Source organism: Mustela erminea, chromosome 4 (genome assembly GCF_009829155.1).
Source record: "Mustela erminea isolate mMusErm1 chromosome 4, mMusErm1.Pri, whole genome shotgun sequence".
NCBI lineage: Eukaryota > Metazoa > Chordata > Mammalia > Carnivora > Mustelidae > Mustela > Mustela erminea.
In genome coordinates, this window is record NC_045617.1 from 27,841,975 (window position 1) to 27,858,633 (window position 16,659).

A 16,659-nucleotide genomic window follows, 5' to 3' on the forward strand; every position below is an offset into this window, starting at 1 on the left:
TATACTAAGGACTATACTTTTCAATTTGCCAGTTAAATGATTCTACTTAACATGCAAAGACAATGTGATATTGCCCAGCCTTTGTGGTAGAAAACCACCTAAGATGAAAGAAAACCTTTAAATTAATCTTTCAACAGCAAGATAGTAAAGAAATCCTCAGAATCTATAACCAGAAACCTTAAATCTAGAATAATCATTAAGTGTTGAAGATGGATGTTGCCTTCAGAGATCTGTCAGTTGACTAGGGCTGATACAGAGTTTCAGTTTTAGGGCCACATGTGAGTGATAAATATTAGAACATACACAGTGAAGAGGTGGATGAGAGGTTCAGAATTAAGGCAGAACCCTCAAAAGTTGACCCTTTCTATGGCTGAAAGGAGAAAAGAAACCTGCCTTTTGGTGTGAAATATTAAGAAATCTTTGCCCCTGGGAGACTTCAGGGAAAACAAAACAAAACAAACAAACAAAAACAACAAAAAACATAAAAAAAAACCAACAAAATCCCAAAACCACAATCTCCTAAGAATTTATAACCATTTTTCCTGGGTTAAGGACTACAAATAACAATAATTAGTTCTGAAACCCACAACTGGGAAATTTATTTTAAATTGATTCTCAAGTGCCTAGTAAAACTATATGCACAATGAACACAAGCCTCAAGATAATCCCCCAGTACATTTCCAGGGAACTATAATTTCTTAAAAACAAGAGCAACCTCGCCAGCATCTGTCATTTCCTGACTTGTTTATTTTAGCCATTCTAACTGGTGTGAGGTGATATCTCATTGTGGTTGAGAAAGACAACTATCATATGATCTCCCTGATATGAGGAAGTGGTGATGCAACATGGGGGCTTAAGTGGGTAGGAGAAGAATCAATGAAACAAAATGGGATTGGGAGGGAGACAAACCATAAGTGACTCTTAATCTCACAAAACAAACTGAGGGTTGCTGGGGGGAGGGGGTTTGGGAGAAGGGGGTGGGATTATGGACATTGGGGAGGGTATGTGCTTTGGTGAGTGCTGTGAAGTGTGTAAACCTGGTGATTCACAGACCTGTACCCCTGGGGATAAAAATATATGTTTATAAAAAATAAAAAATTAAAAAAAAAAACAAGAGCAACAACAAATTCATAAGACACATGAAGAAGGAAGTAAGATTCAGAGTTAATAGAAGCACAACTACAGAATGAGATATTCATAGACTGTTGATATTAAAATTATCACAGAATATTAACTATGATAAATATGCTTAAATAAAAAAATATCAAAATTAAGCCTGAGATATGACTTTCAAAAGGATCAAGTGACCCTGAAAAAGAACACTGTAGCACTTCCAGAAAAATAGATGAAATACAAAGGTCAGGCTAAACCAAGAATTAGATGCAATGATGAGAAAATTAATGCAATAAAAAATAAATCAGAAGAGACACATTCAGAGTGCCCCACAGAAAAATAAGAGATAAAACTATGAAGAAAAATAGGAAACTTGTAAAACAGTAATTTCTAACACTTACGCTTTCATCTAATTGAAGTTAGTGAGGCTAAAATCTTACTGCATTAAAAATAAGACTATTTATCTAAATATAGCATAAAAGAAGTGCCAAAACATACCCCAACTGGACAGAAAATATTTGTCTCATACATATGTTACTGACAAGAGAGATTTACTCTCTTGGTAACAGCAGATTTTTCTAAAGGACTAAATGTTAGTATCCAAAAGGTTGAAGTCCTAATCACCTAGGTGATGGTGTTAGGTGTTACTTTGGGAAGTAATTAGGTCAAGAGGGTGGAGTCCTCATAACTGGGTTAGTAAGAAGCCAGAGATTATCTTTCTCAGCCCTGTGATAATATAAGGAAAAGAAGGCTGTCTGCAAACCAGGCACAGGTACCTTACTAGACGCTGGACCCACTAGAACCTTGATCATGGACTTCACAGCCTCCAAAACTGTGAGAAGTGTTTTGTGATTTAAGCAAAATAGTCTCTCGTATTCCATTATAGCAGCCCATACTGATTAAGACTTTTTTTGTCTGGAGGAGAAAAGATGTGCGCACACACACACATGCACATAAAAAACACTTCTGGAAAATATGCTTAAGAAAACAATTAGCAAATAGGCAAAAGAAGTGTGGAATAGTAGATATATATATGTATATACGTACATATATTTATACAATGGCATATACATATTCTGGAAAATGAGTACAGAATATATATCAATTTCAAACAGATATTTAGGGATTAAAGAAAATTCACAAGAAGAGACAAGAGGAATCCATTTATATAATGGTGAAGTTACAAAACCAAATATATTAGGGAAACAGATCTGGAGCATATTATTTAAAAAAATAATAATAATAAGTACCAGAGGGGCGCCCAGGTGCCTCAGTTAAGCATTTGACTCTTGGTTTTGGCTGAAGTCATGATCTCATGGGTCATGGTGAGATTGATCCCCACGTTGGGCTCTGTGCTCCTCCAGGAGTCTGCTTGAAGAGTCTCTCCTCCTGCCCTGCCCTCCCCCACTCTCTCTTTTCCTCCGTCTTTTTCTCTATCTCTCAAATAAATAAATCTTTAATTAAACAAATCTTTAATTAAATAAATCTTTAAATTTTGGGGGGGTTTTAAAGATTTTAATCATTTAGTAAATGGCTCTGTAAACTGCAGACAATAATAATTCACTTCAAGTTGTATAAGCACAATCAAGGGCATACCTTGATTATGTTTTTAATGGACATAAATTTCACGATTAACATTTTGGCCTCACTGAACAATAGTTTTTACTCACACCTACTCTATAGATCCTAAACTATCATAAGGTGAAGGGAATATTTAAATACCAGAAAATAAATACCAGAAAATTTAGAATACTGAATAGTTAACTTTTTTTTTCAGGATTTTATTTATTTATTTGACAGAGAGAGAGAGAGAAATCACAAGTTGGCAGAGCAGCTGGCAGAGAGAGAGGGGGAAGCAGACTCCCCACTGAGCAGAGAACCCGATGTGGGACTCGATCCCAGGACCCTGAGACCATGACCTGAGCTTATGGTAGAGGCTTAAGCCACTGAGCCACCCAGGCACCCCTGAATAGTTAACTTTTAACGGAGGAATTACATTTGATTGGGAAGGGACCCACAGGGGATCTCAAAGGTATTGATTATGTTTTAATTCTTGATGTGAGTAGTGAGTACATGTTTGCTTTTATCAAATATTATTACTGTTATGGACACCATAAAATATATACACTTTTTTGAGTTTATGATGTATTTTACAGTATGAAAATCTTAAAATGATAAGAAGCCATTTGCAGTAGCCATCTTTAAAAATTACTGATTAATCATTAATTTTGATGCCACCTTAATTGGGTCCTGAACACATGAAGGAAATAAATAGCGATGTGTTCAGATCAGTTCAATGTATTTTCTGTCCAGCTATATGCAAGACTAAAAGTATTATTTTATCAAATATGTTAAATGTTTAGGGTAATGAAATGTCTTTTGGCATTTTATCAATAGTAGCATAATCCTGCTCTAATTGATTTTAGTGCCAAGCTAATTTTATGCTTGAGAAATTAAAAAAAAAAATTCAGGTTAAAACTTAGCAATTCCCAATTAATTTCTGACTTAACTGCATTTAGTAGTAGAAGTAGCAGGATGGAAGACAGAACTATATTAATGGTTAGGAGGTACTTACAGAGCATAAGGAGAAGACCAGAAAATGTGTGACATGAGTAATGAGAGGGTCCCAAAGCTTCACTGAGGACTTGATTTTAGAGATGTTCCTGCACCCAGGAAATAGTATATGTTGTTCTTACAGAAGACAAATTAAAGGAATTAAAGATTGTTTTAGTTGAGAAAATGAGACAAATGCTGATTAATGTTAAATGTGTAAACTATAGTGAGCAAGCACTTTTAATAGTTCTATCAGTATCCACAATGAGGTTTATATCAACAAATTATAAATGCTGACACTAAATCTCAAATGTTAAGTTACTAACTGGTAAATGTCAGAGCTATACAGAAATCATGGTTTGCTGCAGAGATTATTATTATTTAATGGTGTGTAAGATGCTAGGAAGCATAAAAATAAAAAAAAAGATTTTACTTAATTAGATATATGCACTCTGATTTCTGTGTGTTTGAGTTGTCTTAGTATTGTATATAAATTCAAATGAAACTGAAAAAAACACAAATATACCAAGGCCATGGGAAAATACTAGAAGAATAGAAAGACAAAGTCAAGGAAGAAGTTGAGGAAGACAAAGTGAGTTTCTTTGGAAAAATATTTCTCACCAATATATTTTATTCTCTCCATTTGTTGGTATTGTCTAAACCAAAATTAAAACAGAATATCTAGGGAATAAACAGATTGAAAACTTTATCCAAAAATTCTTGATAAACATCATTATTCTCATGGATCTTGAAAGTCTACATATGACTTATGGGTTAATGCTATAACTAAGATCTGACTTTACTGTTTCTCCATTGAAATATTTCTCTTATTAATGCAGTGGTAACAGAGGAAAAAGATAGAAGCCACATAGTCATCTCTAATATTCCATTGTAGCAGCCCAAACTGATTAAGACATACATTTTTTTAAAGATTTTATTTATTTGGGGATGCCTGGGTGGCTCAGTGGGTTAAAGCCGCTGCCTTTGGCTCAGGTCATAATCCCAGAACCCTGGGATCGAGCCCCACATCAGGCTCTCTGCTCATCAGGGAGACTGCTTCGCCCCCCCCAGCCCTGCCTGCCTCTCTGCCTACTTGTGATCTCTGTCTGTCAAATAAATAAATAAAATCTTAAAAAAAAATTTTTTTTTACTTATTTGTTAGAGCGCATATGAGGAGAAGGCCCCCTGCTGAACAAGGAGCCTGATGTGGGACTCCATCCTAGGACCCTGGGATCATGACTTGAGCTGAAGGCAGACGCTTAACCAACTGAGCCACCCTGGTGTCCCTGATTAAGACATATTTTTATGTCTTCTATATATACAGAAGTGTGTGTGTGTGTGTGTGTGTGTGTGTCTGTGTGTGTGTGTGTTTTCTAAATAAGCAGATATCCAGAGCACCAGGATTTGGGAGAAACTTTTTTAGAACCTTTAATTTTTAGATCAACCATATTTGTTTGGAGCAAAGTTTATTGTGTTAAAGCCAGATTCTTATATTCAGTGATGATCAGGTAGTCATAACGAGACAGTTGTGGGCAAAAGATTCATGTTCAGGGCTCAGCTGTGTCCATTACACAGTGTTTTGATATGCAGATATTTGGCTTGGTAGGTGTTACACATTCTTTTCCTCCAAATTATCTTCCTTAGTTATTACTAACAGACCATTATTTTAAAAAGCTTGATTTTTTTTGTAATTTATTTTGGAGACCAAAGTTTGAGTTCAACTATGAGTGGATGGGATGTAGTTCATAAAAAAAAAACCCCAAAAACAAACAAACAAAACACCAAAAAATCAGACTAATGGATGTTTATACTATATAGGAGGAGGTGTGTCAACTTACTGTGTTGATAAGTAGAAAATATAATAAATTTTTAAAAATATCAGGTGTTGAGAATAAAAGAGACTGTATAGAATACGTTCTCTCTAGAAAATATGCTTGGTCCATAGAGGATGAGAATGATCCCAAATTCCATATCTGAATAGAGAACTGTTTTCAAGCTTTAGAAGTATAACAGCAGAAGTGTAGACAGTGGGGCGTGCCTGGGTGGCTGTCAGTTAAGTGACTGACTCATGGTTTCAGCTCAGGTCATGATCTCAGGGTCCTGAGACAGAGCCCTGAGTGGGGTTCTGTCCTCTGCTCAGAGCCTGCTTGTCCCTTTCCCTCTGCTTCTCTCCACCTGCCACTCTGTCTCCCTGGAGTTAAAAAAATGTAGACAGTGGAGTGTCTGGGTGGCTTAGTTGGTTCAGTATTTGACTCTTGGTTTCCGGGATCAAGCCCCACTTCAGGCTTCCTGCTAAGTAGGGAGTCTGCTTCCTCTCTCCCTCTTCCTTTGGCCCTCCTCCTTCCATTCATACACTCTTTCTTTCTTTCTCTGAAATGAATGAATGAATCTTTAAAAAGTAGAAAAAGCTAGGATTGTTTTTTAACTATAGGCTTTCATTTTTGGCAAAATATGAGTTATAAAAAAGGCAACGGAAGGATGAGGAGTACCCTTAGGTCCAGCCAATTGTTTTCCCTACATAGAGTGGTAGAAACATGAGGCCAATTATAGTTGTATATTGAAGTGTTAAAAAAAATGAATTTAATCCATGTAAAAGGTATAGGAATACTTGAAGGAAGTAGAATAAGGAGAATGAGGACCTGTAAACTGTTCAGACTTTTTATATCATTGCGATTCAGTCTTGGAGGGTTGTATGTTTCTAGGAATTTGTCCATTTCTTCTAAGTTGTCCAATTTGTTGGCATATAATTGTTTATGGTAGTCTCTTAGGATCCTTTATATTTCTTTGGTGTCAGTTGTAGCATGACATCCTACATTTCAAATTTTATTTATTTGAAACTTCTCTTTTTTTCTTGGTAGTTTACTAAAGGTTTGTTAATTTTGTTTATCTTTTCAAGGAACCAGCTCTTAGTTTCATTGATCTTTTCTATTTTTTAAAAGATATTTATTTATTTATTTGAGAGGAAATGAGAGAGAGAGAGTGAGTAAATGAGCTGGGGGAAGGGTAGAAGGAGAAGGAGAGAGAGAATCTCAAGCAGATTCTGCACTGAGTGCTGAGCCTGACATGGGGCTTGATCTCATGACATGGAAATCATGAACTGAGCTGAAATCAGATGCTTCACCAACTAGGCCACTCAGATGTCCCAACCTTTTCTGTTGTTATTTATTTAATCTCTATTTCATTTATTTTTGCTATAATCTTGTTATTTACTTCCTTCTAATTTTATTTTTTCTTCATTTTTCTTTTAGGGTGGTAAAATGAAGTTTGGGACTTTTCTTGTTTCTTGAAGTAGGAATTTATCCCTATGAGTTTCCCGCTTAAAATTGCTTTTGTTGCATCTCAGATTTTGGTATATTAATTTCCATTTTCACTTATCTCCAGGTATTTATTTATTTATTTATTTATTTATTTATTTTTAAAGATTTTATTTATTTATTTGTCAGAGAGAGAGAGAGAGAGAGTGAGCACATGCAGACAGAGTGGCAGGAAGAGACAGAGAGAGAAGCAGGCTCCCTGATGAGGAAGGAGCCCGATGTGGGACTCGATCCCAGGATGCTGGGATCATGACCTGAGCTGAAGGCAGCTGCTCAACCAACTGAGCCACCCAGGCGTCCTCCAGGTATTTTTTTTTTAAAGATTTTATTTATTTATTTGACAGAGATCTCAAGTAGGCAGAGAGGCAGGCAGAGAGAGAGAGAAGGAAGCAGGCTCCCCGCGGAGCAAAGAGCCCGATGCGGGACTCAATCCCAGGACCCTGGGATCATGACCTGATCCGAAGGCAGAGGCTTTTAACCCACTGAGATACCCAGGCGCCCTCTCTCCAGGTATTTTTAAATTTCTCTGATTTCTTCTTTGACCAATTGGATGTTCCATAACATATTGTTTAATCTCCACGTATTTGTGAATTTTTCAGTTTTCTTTGTGTTGTTTCTAACTTTATACCATTGTGTTCTGAAAAGATGCTTGGATGTAATTTAGGTCCTTAAATAAAGATATATTTATTTGAGAGAGAGAGAGAGTGAGCACGGGCAGGGGCAGGGGCAGAGGGAGAGGAGAGAATCTCAGGCAGACTCTCCACTGGGCATGGAACCCCACATGGGGCTTGATCCTGTGAAAATGAGATCAGGACCTGAACTGAAATCAAGAGTTGAAGGGTAAACCGATTGAGCCACCAGGTGCCCCTCCTCTTAAAATGTTTAAGGCCTACTTTAAGGACTAACAGATGATCTATCTTGAAAAAATGTTCCATGTACACTTGACAAAATTGTGTATTCTGTTGCTTTTGAAGAAAATGTAATGTAAATATCTATTAAGTCCATCTGGTCTAACTTGTCATTTAAGATGGATGTTTCCTTATTGATTTTCAGTCTGAAGGAATCATCAGTTGTTGTAAGTGGAGTATTAAGAGCCCCTACTTTTATTATATTGCTATCTATTTCTCTTTCTGGTCTGTTAATTCTTGCTTTTTGTAGTTAGGGGATCCTATATTGGGTGCATAAATATTTACAAATGTTATATTCTCTTGTTGGGTTAACTTCTTTATTGCTATGTGACACCCTGCTTTATCTCCCTTTTACAGCTTTTGTTTTAAAGTCTAGTTTGGCTGATATAAATATAGCAACTCTTGAATTCTGTTGGTTTCCATTTCCCTGAAAGATGTTTTTTCTGCCCTTACTTTCCGTCTGTATATGTTCTTATACCTAAAGTGTAACTCTTCTCAGCAACATATAATGGGTCTTGTTTTTTTATCCATTCAGCTAGTCTATGTCTTTTGTTGGAGAACTTAGTCTATTCATATGTAAAGCAATTTTATTGACTTATATGTGGTTATTCCCATTTTGTTAATTGTTTTCTAGTAGTTTTTGTAGTTCCTCTCTATTCTTTTCTTCATACCTTGTTCCTTTCCTTTATAGTTTGATGACTTTCTTTGGTGGTAAACTTAGACTTTTTTCTCTTTATCTTTTGTGTATTTACTATAGTTTTTTGTGTTATGATTACCGTGAGAATTATACATAAAAACGTATCTATAATTGTCTATTTAAAGTTGAAAATAACACAAGTAGGTCTCATGCTAAAACTTTTCATTTTACTTTACAGTGTTTTATGTTTTGATGTACATTAACTAGTTATTGTAATCATGGTTACTTGCTACTTTTGTCTTTTAACCTTCATACCAGGTTTATAAGTATTAGTCCAGTACCTTAATAATGCATTTACTTTTTCAGTGAGATTTATTCTTTCGTGTATATTCTTATTACTAATTAGTATCTTTTCTTTCTAGCTTAAAGAAGTCCCTCTAACATTCTTTTGTAAGGCCTGTGATGATGATGATGGACCCCTTTAGCTTTTGTTTATCTGAAAAACTCTATCTCTCCTTCAATTCTGCATGATAATTTTGTCATGTAAAGTATTATTGGTTGGAAGTTTTTGTTTTGTTTTGTTTTCTTTTTTTTTTATGTTTTCTTTTCTTTTCTTTTAGCACTTTGAATATATCATGCCACTTCCCCCTGGCCTGTAAAGTCTGTGCTGAAAAATCTGCTATAGACTTATGGAAATTCCCTTGCAAGTAATAAGTTGTTTTTCTCTTGCTGTTTCTAAGATTCTCTCCTTGTCCTTAATATTTGACATTTTAATGTAATGTGTCTTGTGGGTCTCTTTATATTCCTCTTTTTTTAGAATTCTCTAGCTCTTGGACTGGATGCTTTTTTTCTTTCAAGGAAATTTTCAGCCATTATTTTTTCAAATAAGATTTCTGCCTCTTTCTCTCTTTTCTGTCCTTCTGGGAGCTGTATAATGATTTGAACCCATTTGATGCTATCCTGTTAAGTTCAGTTCTTTTTTTTTTTTTTTTTTAAAGATTTTATTTATTTATTTGACAGACAGAGATCACAAGTAGGCAGAGAGGCAGGCAGAGAGAAAGGAGGAAGCAGGATCCCTGCTGAGCAGAGAGCCTGATGTGGGGCTTGATCCCAAGACCCTGAGATCATGACCTGAGCCGAAGGCAGAGGCTTAACCCTCTGAGCCATCCAGGTTCCCCAAGTTAAGTTCTATTCACTTTATTTTCCTTTTTCTCTTCACTGCTCTGATTAGGTGAATTCCATGGCCTTGACTTTGAGTTAACTGACCCTTTCTTCTGCTTCATCTCATCTGCTCTTGAATCCCTCTACTGTATTTTTCAATTCAGTTATTGTATTCTTCTGCTCTGTGACTTCTGTTTGGTACTTTATTATATTTTTAATCTCATTGTTGATGTTGTAACTGTGTTTATTTATTCTCCCCAGTTCAGTGAGCATCATTACTTGAACTCTTTATCAGGTAAATTACTTCATTCCATTTCCTCCAGTTTTAGCTTATTCTTTCAGATAGAACATATTTCTCTGTCTCTTTGTTTTGCTCCATTCTCTGCATTGGTTTCTATTATACAACAGATTAAACAATCATCTCTTACAGTCTTTTTTTTTTTTTTTTAAAGATTTTATTTATTTATTTGACAGAGAGAGATCACAGTAGACAGAGAGGCAGGCAGAGAGAGAGAGAGGGAAGCAGGCTCCCTGCTGAGCAGAGAGCCCGATGCGGGACTCGATCCCAGGACCCTGAGATCATGACCTGAGCCGAAGGCAGCGGCTTAACCCACTGAGCCACCCAGGCACCCCATCTCTTACAGTCTTGAAGAAATGGCCTTGTATATAAGATGAAACTTTTTCCTCATCCATGCCCCGGTTCTTGGTTGTCAGTCAAATATCTGTGCTGGCCTAAGCAGCCTATATTTTTAATAGCTGTCTGTAGTTGAGAATGTACTAAGACCTGTCAGTGTTCCAAATGGGAGTGCTCCAGCAGGCTGCCAGATATGCAGGTTAAATTAGATGCTTGTCCCTCAGACCAAGGTTTTAATATAAGCAGATAAATCTCCTTCACTTAGAGTTTAGGTGCTGTTTCTGAGGTGGCCCAGGAGCAGATAATCTAAATATGTGACCTTTTTTTTTTTTTTAAGATTTTATTTACTTATTTGAGAGAGAGTCAGTAAGAGAGAGCATGAGAGAAGAGAAGGTCAGAGGGAGAAGCAGACTTCCTGTGGGGCTGGGAGCCTGATAATGGGATTTGATCTTGGGACTCTGGGATCATGACCTGAGCCAAAGTCAGTTGCTTAACCAACTGAGTCACCCAGGTACCCAATATGTGACCTTTTTAAAAGGCCTTTTTCAGATTGCTAGTTTCTTGTGGCTCTCAGAATGTAAGTCTTGTTAATTTTCAAAATTAGAGGTTTTTCTGGGATAATCAGTGGATCAAAAAAGAAATTAAAGGGGAAATAAAAAAGTTTCTTGAGACAAATAAAAGTGGAAACACAGCATACCAGAAGTTGTGGGAAGCAGAAAAAGAAGTTATAAGAGGGAAACTCACAGTAATAAACATCTATGTTAAGAAGCAAGAAGATCCCAAATAAATAGTCTAGCTCTATGACTTAAGGAATGGAAAGGAAAACAGACACACACACACACAAAACAAAAACAAGAAACTGAGTCCAAAGTTAGCAGAAAAAGGAAATAATAAAAATTAGAGCCAAAATAAATGAAATAGAGGGCAGAAACACAATAGAAAATATTAACCAAACTAAGAGTTGGTTCCTCTAAAAGATAATTGACAAATGCTCAGCTAGACTTATTAAGGAAAAAAGTGAAGGGACCCAAGTCAAAATAATTATAAAAGAAAAAGGAGACATTACAAATGATAACACAGAAAGTCAAAGGATCATAAGAGGCTACTCTGAAAAACTACACGCCAAAAAACTAGAAAACCTAGAAGAAACAGAAAAATTCTTAGAAGTACACAACTTATGAAGACTGGATCAGGAAGAAACTTAAAATCTGAATAGGTTATTTACCAGTAAGGAGATTGAATTAGTAATAGAAAACTCCCAGTGAAGAAAAGCCCAGGACCAAATGACTTCATTGGTGAATTTTACCAAGCATTTAAAGAATAATTAACATCAAACTCCTCAAACTCCAAAAAAATCAAAGATGGGGGAATACTCCCAAATGCATTTTACCAGATCAACATTATCCTGATACTAAACCAGAAACGGACAATACTAGAAAAGAAAACTATAAGCCAATATCCATGATGAGTATAGATGCAAAAATTCTTAATAAAACATTAGCAAATCAAATTCAGCAGCACACTGAAATGATCATATATCATGATTATCTCTGATATGTAAGGATGGGTCAACATATGCAGTTCAGTCAATGTGATACATCACAATAGAATGAAAGAAAAGAATCATATGGTCATCTTAATAGATGCAAGAAAAGCATTTTACAAAACTCAGTATCTGTTCATGATAAAAATTATTAACAAATTAGGTGTAGAGGAACATGTCTCAACATAGTAAAGGCCATATATGATAAGCTCACAACTAACATCATGCTCAGTGATGGTTGAAAGATTTTCCTGTAAGATCAGAAACAAGGAGATGTGCCCACTGTCATTCCTTTTTCTCAATAACTACTACAAAACTAAAATGTATATGGAACCACAAAAGATACTGAATAGCCAAAGAAATCCTGAGAAATACAGAACAAAGAAGGAGGCATCACACTTCCTGATCTGAGGAAACCATCAACAAAATGAAAAGGTAATTGATGCGATGGAAGAAGCATTGGAAAATCATGTATCTAATAAAGGGTTAATATTCAGAATATATAAAAGACTCATACAACTCAAAGCAAAAAACCAAATAATCTAATTTAAAATTGGACAAAATACCTGAAGAGATATTTCTTCAAGGAAGATGTATGAAAGAAAATATACTCAACATCAGTAGTCATTAGGGAAATGAAAACCACAACCATAATGAGCGATCACCTCATGTCTGTTAGAAAAGCTATTATGGGGGCGCCTGGGTGGCTCAGTGGGTTGAGCCGCTGCCTTCGGCTCAGGTCATGATCTCAGGGTCCTGGGATCGAGTCCCGCATCGGGCTCTCTGCTCGACAGGGAGCCTGCTTCCTCCTCTCTCTGCCTACTTGTGATCTCTCTCTGTCAAATACATAAATAAAATCTTTAAAAAAAAAAAAAAGAAAAAAGAAAAGCTATTATGAAAAAGACAAGAGATAACAAATGCTTGCATGAATGTGGAGAAAAGGGAACATTTGTGCACTGGTGGTGGGATTATAAATTTATACAGTATGAAGGGTCCTCTAAAAAGTAAAAGTCCAAAAAAAAGGTCAAACAACCATATGATCTCAGCAGTTCCACTTCTGGGAACATATCCAATGGAAATGAAAACTTAACTTGAAAAAATATTTACAGCCCCATGTTCATAGCAGCATTATTTAAAATAGCCAAGATAATGGAAACAACTTAAGTATCTGTTGGTGGATGAATGGATAAAGAAATGCTAGAATGTGTGTGTGTGTGTGTGTGTGCGCGCGCGCGCGCGCGCGATGGGATATTATTCAACCATTAAAAATAAATCTTGTTATTTGCAAAAATGATGATGAACCTTTAGGGTTTTATTCTAAGTGAAATAAGTCAAAGGAAGACAAAACTGTGATCTCTTCTATATGTGGAATAAAAAAAAATGGCAAAACCAAGCTCATATAGATACAGAGAACAGATTGTTGGTTGTACAAGGTGAGGGGTTGAGGTTGGAGAAATGATTAAACTGTTTTTTTTTAATTTAAATCAATTGAATAGAAAGTAAATATTAAAAAAATAATAAGGAACTTGTATTTTATGGCTATAAGAAAAGGGAGAGCAAATGTTAATGTTTGAACCGTGACAAATGACTTGAGGTCTGTATAGAGAGGTCACATTTGGAATATGAAAAAAAATGAGAAAAGACATGGCTTTCACTTGGTGCATAGGTACCCATGGCTGATAACTGTTATGTCTTATGTTCTCTTTCTGTTGCATTGTTGGAGGGAATTGTTTAAATGGGAAACAAATAAACAAACAAACAAACTTGGGAGCAAGGGAAAAATACTTCTCCCAAGAAATGGTAATCTTAATTAAATTAAAAAACACATTGTAGGAAATACCATTAATCAGCAGAAGGAAAACAAAGATAAAAACAGACAACATCAAAAACCAAAAAACCCAAAAAACTGCTGAGTTTGGCGAAATACAGAGAGAAGACTATTGACTATATGGAAGGCATAATCATGAATTTTAAATGGGAAATTAAATGTTATTAATGTGTGAGTACCTCAATTCTACAAGAAATAATGTTCCCCTGAACAGAATTTATATCAGGGCAGAACTGAATTCGATCACAATAGTAAAAGAAAACTTGAAAAATAAAATTAAGAGAACTTGGTGATATGTGGAAGACATTAATGGGAAGAAAGTAGTACCAGGGATTTCTGGGAAAATGGAAAACATGGAGATTTGGTGTTTCAGATAGCACTTGTCAAAGGATGGGGAGGTCTTCTGCATTGGCAATGTATTTTTGTTCCCCATCTCATATACAGGGTATAGAATTCTTATCATCATTTACTACCTTAGCTCTCTGAAAGCAAGGATTTTTGTCTATAAAGTAATGCCTGATATTGAGTAGGCACTCAATAAATCTCTGTTGAGTGAATGAGTAAATATAATATTGCCAGTCTTTGCCAGTTTCCACTTAGTCCTAGCTGTTTTCAAATAATACATCCTTAAAATAATGTGATTTCTAAAATAGTTTCCCAGTGAATTTCCAAAATTAAATAAAGGTATTTCTGCATACTGGAACTATCTACAGAGAGACAAATCAGTGACTTTGGTGGAGGTAAGGAAGGGGGAGTTGGTAGCAAAAGACAGCTAAATAAATTAAAACTTTATGCTGTTTTTTTAATGATAGCGTTTGACAATTATTCACTGTTTTTCAAGGACAAACTTAACTCATAAAAATATAACATTTGATTATAATAAAGAAGAGTACTTCCCTTTTCAGACTACTTTGCCCTAGGGCACAAGTTCCAAGTCATCCAAATTAGCTTCAGTTTATATAGATAGGGGATAAAAAGAAAGGAGGCCAGAGTAAGAACTTAAAATTATATTTTAATTCTAAAACATCATCCCCAATCATCTTCTTTTTTATTATGCTTGGGCTGCTGATTTAGTAAAATATATAAGAATTTGTATTGATTTTTGTTATCTGAGTCCATGAGTTTAGCCATAGAGTAAAAGACTGAGAGAGGAAATGTGAAAACAACGAGGGGTTCCTGGATGTCTCAGTCAGTTAATTGGCTGCCTTCAGCTCAGGTCATGATCCCAGGGTCCTGGGATTGAGTCCCACTTTGGGCTCCTTGCTCAGCGGAGAGCCTGCTTCTTCCCTGACTGCTGCTCCCCCTGCTTGTGCTTACTCTCTCTCTCTGTCAAATAAATAAATGAAATCTTAAAAAAAAATAAAAAAATATAAAAGAACAATGAGATACCACTACCCATCTATAATTATGGCCAAAATCCAGAACACTGATGATACCAATACTGGTGAGTATGTGAAACAACAGGAACTTTCATTTATTGCTGTTAGGAATGCAAAGGGATACAGACACTTTGGAAGACAGTTTGGCAATCTCTCACACAAGTGAACACATTCTTACCATAGCATCTAGCTGTTGTACTCTTTGGTATTTACCAAAGGAGATGAAAACTTATGTCCACATTAAAACAAACAAACAAACAAACACCCCAAAAACTGTTCATGGGTGTTTATAGAAGTTTTATTTATAATTGCCAAAATGTGGCAGCAACCAAAATGTCCTTTAGTAGGTGAATGGAGAAAACACTGTGTTAACAACCAGACAATGAAAAATTATTCATATGAAAGAGAAATGAGCTACCATGAAAAGATATGGATATATTTCACTAATAGAAGCCACTCTGAGAAGGCTATATAATGTATGATCCCAACTATATGACATTCTGGAAAAGGAAAAACTGGAGAGACAATGAAAAGATCAGTGGTTGTCATGCCTTGGGAGGGGGAGGGAGGAATGAATAATCACAGTACAGAGGATTTTTAGGGCAGTGAGACTACTCTTATGGTATTATAGGTACATGTCCAAACCCAAGGAATTTATAAACCAAGAGACAACCCTATGTAAACTATGCATTTGGGGTGATACTGATATGTCAATGTAGGTTCGTCAGTTATAATAAATATACAACTCTGGTGGGGGATATTGATAGTTGGGGAGGAAATGTGTATACTAGGGCAGAGGTTATATTGGAAGTCTCTATACTTTCCACTCAGTTTTGCTGTAAACTGAAAACCGTTCTAAAAAATAAAGTTTTTTAAAAAGATAATCCACCAGTAATCTTTTTCTTTGATTTTTTTTTCTACAAACTGATAAAGAGTGTAGGAATAGACCATGCTAGAATGTCTAAGGCTATGTGATGAGCTCACTTAACCAAAATACTGGTAAGGTTAGAATATCAAATAAGAATCATAGCTGTCTCTCAGAGCTGACCTTGGTTAGATCATTGTGATCTATTGAGATAGAATGTACTAGAAATGTTTTTATTAAAATAATTCTAACAAGCCAAAATATGTTTACAATGAAACAAATCCTTAGTGTATGCAATTAATGGTTATAATTCAAATAGCAATCTTGAGCAGCATAATACCTCAGCAGAGATCTTGGCTCCATCAGACACCATAGCATGGAGCTCTTGGAGATCCGGATGGCCAATACTGAAAAATACAGTGAAAGTGGATCTAATCATGGAACCCCACATACCAGCTGGGCCTTTTCTAGTAGGAGGCCATTGCATAAAGCAATCCATTTGGATTGCTTTGTGTAATGCTTATATTTTTTTGGTTTTTTCCTTTCTGCTTTTTTCAAGTTGGAAGGATAAAAGTAGAGGAATTAGAGAAGTTGACAAGACCAAACTTTTAGAGAAAAGAGGATGTTAGGAGAAAATTTGATGATGAAAGTTTATATATGCATGTTTATTTTAAAGTAAAACACAGCTCTGCAAGACAACAGCCTTTATAGCTCAGTCTCGTCC